Source organism: Saccopteryx bilineata, chromosome 1, assembly GCF_036850765.1.
Source record: "Saccopteryx bilineata isolate mSacBil1 chromosome 1, mSacBil1_pri_phased_curated, whole genome shotgun sequence".
In the NCBI taxonomy this organism is placed as follows: Eukaryota; Metazoa; Chordata; class Mammalia; order Chiroptera; family Emballonuridae; genus Saccopteryx; species Saccopteryx bilineata.
This window is the reverse complement of record NC_089490.1, coordinates 111,240,850-111,248,565: the sequence shown is the minus strand read 5'-3', so window position 1 is coordinate 111,248,565 and position 7,716 is coordinate 111,240,850. Positions and strand designations below refer to the sequence as shown.

The following is a 7,716-nucleotide window of genomic DNA, read 5'->3' as shown; positions in this document are numbered from 1 at the left end:
GGTGCCTTTCAGAATCTGGGGTGCAGTACTTTATAACAATTGATTCCTTCTTGAAGGTTTTGGTCAACTGCTTACTTAGACTGATGAATCAAAATTGAGAAATATTGTGCAAATCCAAGAAATCAGATCTATTTCTATTTGCATCTTTGAGCCTTTCAATCAACACTTTACATAAAAAAGTTATTGACCTCCATCAGTGAATTCTTAGGCAGTTCTAAACCAGAGCAGAACTTTCTCTCTTCTTGACCTGGCTCACAGCTGAAAAAAGAAGACAGATAAAGACAAATGCAGCATGTCCTCAGTGGCAGGCGGATATACTGTACTTCACTGGTCAGCTGAAATTCAGTTCATCATCAGTGATATTCAAAATTGAACTCTCCTTTGACATGCCAAGTACAACAAAAGCAATACATATGATCATGATGCTGGTGAATTGACTATAGGGATTTGGGGAAATGGATTCTTCGTACTTGTTGGGCAGATAAAATATATTATGCTCACTTTGTTAAGGTGGCACTGCCCATGTGGAGGCCATGGGCCTCCAGGTGATATTAATGTGTGTTGAGAATCCTTGTAGCCTAGAGCTTGGTTTTGGGATTAAGCCTTTCCCACCCTTTTTACTGTGGGGCGGTACAATCCAATCATGCCTCAGAAAGTGACTTTGTATTAGAGACTTCCCTATTTTGTATATTGGATTAAAGGTTTTGAATCTACACTATAAAAAAGGGGTAGAACGTGAGCTTGCGCTCTTGGTTCCTGACATTAGAGGAGAGAGCAGAGCAGAGAACAGCAGAAGGAGGCCACGTGGAGGAGGCCAGGAAAAGCAGCCAAGATGGTGGAGTGCTGAGTGAGATGCCAGTTTGTACAGAGTTTGTATCTGGGATAAGGAAGGAGATGGGGAACTAAGGAGGATAAGGCTGGTGAGCTAGAAACCTTTGATTCTAGGAAACTCGGATAAGTCAGTGGCTTTGTGAGCACTGAATATGAGTGGGTTTTGGAGCCCAGTGTGTATTTTTACTTGCCCGCCAGGTGCAAGCTAGAATGAAAGACTATGGCCCATCAGTTTGTGGCTCCGTTGTTTTTTAACCAACTGTCTGAATCCAATGTGAACCTGCACTGGCTGGGCTACTGTGATGGTAGCCGTGGCCACTGGCTTTACAGTACTGGTTAACAACTATACTGGGTGGCTCAAAAGAAGAGATATCTCCTTGATTGACATTATACTGATCAGTTTAGCCATCTCCAGAATCTGTTTGTTGTGTGTAATATTTTTAGATGGCTTTATTATGCTGCTCTCTCCAGAGACATATGACCATGGTAAGGTAATAAACACTTTGGATGTTTTCTGGACACTTAGCAATCATTTAAGTGTTTGGCTTACCTCTTGCCTTGTTGTAAAGAAGCGTACCTTAATTCTGCAAGTTACATAGAGACACCAAGGCAGGATACAGAAGTTTTAGGAGGAGATTTATTAATAAGCCGGCTACATATGACTTACACGGGGTAGAGCTGACCCAAATTGTGTGTGTGCAAAATAGCCCTGCAGCTCGTTATATAGACTCCATCACATACAGGTTGGGGGCAAAGGAGGGGAAACACGACACAATAATCAATCATTAACAAGCTTATAACATTCATATATAGGGTCTATAAAAACATTAAAACTTACAAGGTAAAAAAAAACAACAAAAAAACTTACAAGGTAACACAATAGTGATGTTGCTCTACATATCAAAGACATTCACAAATCTTTCAGTGTTTATCTCCCCTCCCTTTGTCTAGAGGTATATGTTACTCCCAGGATTCCAGGAAGGGAAGAAGAGTTAAACTCAGTATAGGATATGTAAATATTGTCTCTTATTGAAAGGGAAAGAAAGTTCTTCAGATAATATTTATTCAAAGCCTGACTTTTCCTCTTTAAAATGGCATTGCCAATTGTTGGGCAGATAAAATATATTATGCTCACTTTGTTAAAGATGGCACTGCCCATGTGGAAGCCCTGTTGTCTAGGTGATATTAGTGCCCTTCTTGCTTGGAATGGGCTTGATTATATTAATGTGTGTTGGGGTGGGCTGTGGGCAGGCAGGATCCTTGTAGCCTGAGGCTTGGTTTTAGGACTAAGCCTTTCCCACCCTTTTTGATGTAGGGTGGTGCACTCTCATGAGGAATTCCATTATGCCTCAGATAAGTGACTTTGTATCAGAGACTTCCTTGTTTGTATATATGATTAAAGGTTTTGAATCTACACTATAAAGTGGGGCAGACAGGGAGCTTGCTCTCTCAGTTCCTGAGATTAGCATTAGAACAGAGAGCAGGTTGGAGAGCAGAGTAAGGCCACATGGAGGAGAGGAGAGATAGTCAAGATGGTGGAGTGCTGAAGGAGAAGCCAGTTTGTGTAGAGTTTGTGTAGAGAGAAGGAGGTGGGGAACAAAGAAGAATGAGGCTTGAGCTAGAAACCTTTGATTCTAGGAAACTCGGATAAGTCAGTAGCTTTGTTAGTACTGAATGAGTGGGTTTTGGAGCCCAGTGGGTATTTTTACTTGCCCGCCAGGTGCAAGCTAGGATTAAAGATGGACCACCTGTTTTTGGCTCTATGGTTTCATTACTGTCTGTCTGAATCCAATGCGAACCTGCATGGGCCAGGCAGCTGTGATGGTGGCCGTGGATACTGACTTTACACCAATACTAAGTCTTGCAGTTCTTTGGCACCTTATCACAGACTCAGCATCTTCTATTTACTCAGGATCCTGTGATAGGGGCCTAGTGTTGTGTATGGGACCTCAGTATTGTGTATAAAGAGTTGGACATAAAGAGGAACTTTAAACTTGCTTTTAGTAGCTGCTTAGAGTAGAAAATCCTCAATAGTCTATACAAGGAAGTTAAGCATTGACCAGAGCTTGCCTGTGACAGTAGCTTAGAGCAGTGATTTTCAACCTTTTTGAGCCTCGGCACATTTTTTACATTTACAAAATCCTGGGGCACACCACCTACCAAAATGACACTCTAACACAGTACATATTATACATATAGTTAATAATATAGTTTCTAAATGTATTTATACTCACTTAGTGTGAAACTTGGGCCTGTTTTGATGAACACAAAAGGGATATCCTGGCAGGAATGGTAGAAAGACACACACGAAGCTCTTCCTCAACAGTCTCAGTCTCTCTCTGTTTTTAGTTTTTATCGCAGTCAAGCTTGAGAAGCTCAGCTCACATAGATATGTGGTTGAAAATGGGAGCAATGTCAAAATAGCTTTGTTGGCCAGAATGAGGAACTCGTTGGCAACAGATAACCAAAAACTGTCCAAAGGAAGACCAGCAAACTTTAGCTTTAAAGTTAGATAATATTGTGATGCATTGTATATCACCCTCTGCGGGGGTCTCTTTTAAAAAGTAAAAGGTCAAATATCTATATACACCATCAGGATAGACATAACCAGCTGAGGCTGAGGCTTCATTTGGTGGTGGCAACATTTACCTCCAGTCCTGACCAGGATTAGAAATCGGGACCATGGGGAGGAGTAGCAGCTTCAACTACTCGCCGCAGCCACACAATGACAAGTGTGCGGCAGCCTGAGCGGGGACCTTCCTGGGTGTGGATGAGAGGTGGCCTACTATTGGTTCATGGCTAGTGGTTGGGATGAATCCTAGAAGGTGATTGGTCAGTGAGCATTCCCTGTGCCTCCACTCTTCCTGTCGCTGATAGCTGGAGGGATTGTGAGGGGAATGTTTATGTTTGGATGGAGGCGGCTGGCAGTGGGCCAGATAAATAGCCTCCACGGGCCATATTCGGAATGTGAGCTGTAGTTTGGGGCCCATGTTTAATTTCCCCATGGCACACCTGACCATGTCTCACGGCACACTGGTTGAAAAACACTGGCTTACATGCGGAGTTTTCCTGGATGTGGACTTTTCCTGGACTCCTGCTCCTTGGGACAGCTCCTAACAGACTGAACTGGGGTTGGGTTGCATTTATCAGGTGTAAAGCCAGTAGGTAGGGCCACTATCACAGCAGCCGCCTGGCCCATGCAGGTTCGCATTGGATTCGGACAGTCAGTAAAGAAACAACGGAGCCAAAAACTGATGGGCCTTCATCTTTAATCCTAGCTTGCACCCGGCGGACAAGTAAAAACACACACTGGGCTCCAAAACCCACTCACATTCAGTGCTCACAACGCAACTGACTTATCCGAGTTTCCTAGAATCAAAGGTTTCTAGCTCACCAGACTTATTCACCTCTGTTCCTCATCTCCTTCCTTCTCCCTGCACAAACTCTGCACAAACTGTCTTCTCACTACACTCCACCATCTTGGCTGTTTCTCCAGGCCTCCTCCACATGGCCTCTCTGCTCTCTGCTGTCTCCTCTAATGTTAATCTCAGGAACCAAGAGAGCAAGCTCCTGTTCTGCCCTCATTTTATAGTGTAGAAATCTTAACCTTTAATCCAATATACAAAATAGGGAAGTCTCTAATACAAAGTCACTAATCTGGGATATGATGGGTGTTAATCCAAATTCAGAGGGACCCGAAATATGGAAGACAGGAGCAAGGTCCGTCGTTTACACATAAAAGCTTTATTGTCTAGCTTGGCCAAGCGGCGGGAACTCCAACAGAAATCTGACGGAGAGCACACCGGCCCTTTGTTCTACTTAGTTTTTATGGTTTTGTAAGTGGGAAGTACAGAAGCAAAAATTGCAATTAGGAGCCCCTTACCGCTATTGGTTATAGTCATATGTCCTTTAACATGATAGGACCACGTTCAATTTGCAAACCATACATCATTTTGGAGAAAACAAAATTTACAAGCCAACACAATGGTAGAAAGATGTCTCTTTACATATTAAAGGCATTCCTATATTATCTAGTGTTTATCTGCTATCTCTCTGTCCAGAGTCACACACGCATTTACATAGGAGAGGTAGTTTCGGTGGGGACAAATGCCCGCAAATGACTCATTGCTATAAGAAAAGGTTTATTTTGGCTTTCCTCTTCCTGCACCTGGCTAGCCATTCACCCCTTTCCCCACAGGTGTGGTGGAATGTCAGGGAATCCATGTTTTCCTCCCCTTGCATTTATAGTACAATGCCAAGGGCCATCCTGGTTATGCCAATCACATAGTACAGAGACTATTCTCACAATTTCTCTGCACACCTTAATCCAAATTAATAAAATGTTCTCCATGCCTCCTAAAATATTAATATTAATTCTGTAGCCTTTGGTACTTTACAACACCTGCGGGTGAAATGGCTCAGTGGCTCCTCAATGGGATTGTACCACCCCACATCAAAAGAGGTGGGAAAGGCTTAATCCCAAAACCATGCCCCAGGCTACAAGGATTCTGTGTACCCACAGCCAGCCCCCAACACACATTAATATCACCTGGGCAACGGCCTCCATGTGGGTAGCCTCATCTTTAACAAAGTAAGCATAATATATTTTATCTGCCCAACATCAGGGACTTGGCATGGTGTTGGGGCCAACTTGGACTTGGTGAACTTGTTAAGGACACTACTCTTTTATGGATTCTTGCTGTATTGGCCAAGAGTTTGCTTAAAGGCTTTAATCACTGGAAAAAAAAATAGAAGACTGGATAAAGAGATGTGGCACATATACACCATGGTATACTATTCAGCCATAAGAAATGATGACATCGGATCACTTACAACAAAATGTTGGGATCTTGATAACATTATACGGAGTGAAATAAGTAAATCATAAAAAAACAAGAACTGCAGGATTCCACACATTGGTGGGACATAAAAAACGAGACTAAGAGACATGGACAAGAGTGTGGTGGTTACAGGGGCAGGGGGAGGGAAGGAGGGAGAGGAGGAGGGGGAGGGGGAGGGGCACAAAGAAAACTAGATAGAAGGCGACAGAGGACAATCTGACTTTGGGTGATGGGTATGCAACATAATTGAACGACAAGATAACCTGGACCCTGATTTATTGATGTAACCCCATTAAAATTAATAAAAATTTATTTATTAAAAAGAAAAGAAAAACACTGGCTTAGAGTAGTAAATTTTTACAAGCTCAACTAGTTAAATATCTTGACTTAAATCTTGCCTACAGAAGCAGGATGTAGTTTTATGCTTTTAGCCTTGCAGCACTTACTTGAAGAACTGTAATCCACTTTAGAATAAAGAGTGCTTTCTATGAAAATGTCAAGAATGTTGGTGCATACGTATTGTAATACCTATGACTTTGTGATTTATTCCCTTAAATACTGCTCTCTCCCTAAGCTTGGAGCTGTTAGTTGTTTCTCAGCTGGCAGTTGCCAGCCAGCTAATAAAGTCTCATTAAATTTATAATCAATTTGGGCTCCCATCAATAATTACTCGCGTTTGGTCCATAACAGATCCCCATTATATTCCACCCATTTTTCCTCTGGCTGAAGCTAAAGATTAAAAAAGTCACCCTTGGGATTCTTCTGATTTCTTTTCTCATCTCTTTAATTATTAGTGTTTCATTGAATAAAGAATCATGATATCACTTCAAAGTCAATCATGAAGAAAATATAACTTGGGAATCCAAAGTGAATAAAATCCCAAATACTTTCAAACAGATTACCCTGAATCTGGGGGCTATCGTTCCCTTTATTCTTTGCCTGATCGCATTTCTCCTGTTACTTTGCTCCCTCTTTAGACACACCAAGCAAATGAAACTTTATGCCACAGGGTCTAGGGGCCCGAGCACAGAGGCCCACCTGAGGGCTATAAATGTAGTGATAATTTTTCTGCTGCTCTTTGTTGTGTAGTACGTCTTTCTCATCTTAACTTCTGATTCCTCAGAGGAAATTTGCGGTCATGTTTGGTGGCATCATAGTAACTGTCATTTTCCCATCAAGCCATTCATTCATCCTGATAATGGGGAACAATAAGATAAGGGAGGTTTTTCTGAAGGTGCTAAAAATTGCAAAATGTTTCTACAAAAGAATGAAATCTTTTGTTCCATAGAGAACCCTGAATCCAAGGAGAAGTCAACAAAGACTCTTTACCTTGTCTGAATTGATTGCATTCATTTTTTTATTAAATGCTATTGAAAATAATTAATATCTATAGTGATTCTAAATTTCCTTTTGTGTCCTTTTACATTTTGTCTTGTTTAATTTTTAACCCATCATCACTGAGCCACATATGTTTGTCTTCGCAAAAAACTAAATTTAAATTTCGTGCTGACATTGCCCAAATGAAAAAAAGTTCTACTTCTTTCTGCCATGTACTGGCAAAGGCTTTGAACTCAATAACTAGAAAAATTTCAGGCCTACAGGCTATGGGGAAGAAATTTTAAAGTACATCAGCTCTTCTTATAAAATCAATCATGTAAAAAAACTGCCTACTTTGCCTAAACCTAAAGTCAATCCTTAACTTTCCTGCCCTATTATCACCTCTATTTCTGGAATGGTTCATCCTTATCAGGATCGGAGGGGGGCACTCTTTGGAGAGATTCTGCTTATGGTAAAATATAATATGGGAAAATAGGTATGATTTCAAGAACGAAGGTATGACCAGGAAAGGGGGAGGTTGTACAGTTAGCAATGTATATATATATGCTAGAACCACTTTGAGAAAGAAGTAAACCCTAAGTAAATACAGTTGTCCCTCGCCATATCGTGGTTCACATTTCTCAGTCTCACTGTATCACAGATTTTTAAATTGTACATATCTAATATTGTATTGTGGATGTTTTGCTATATCACAGGATTTGCGGTA

At 41.3% G+C, this 7,716-nt stretch overlaps 1 pseudogene; it reads left to right on the top strand.

The window, feature by feature from the left end:
- The first annotated feature begins 386 nt into the window (after positions 1-386).
- Positions 387-6,960, top strand: LOC136320040 (taste receptor type 2 member 9-like; annotated as a pseudogene).
- Positions 6,961-7,716: the final 756 nt, after the last annotated feature.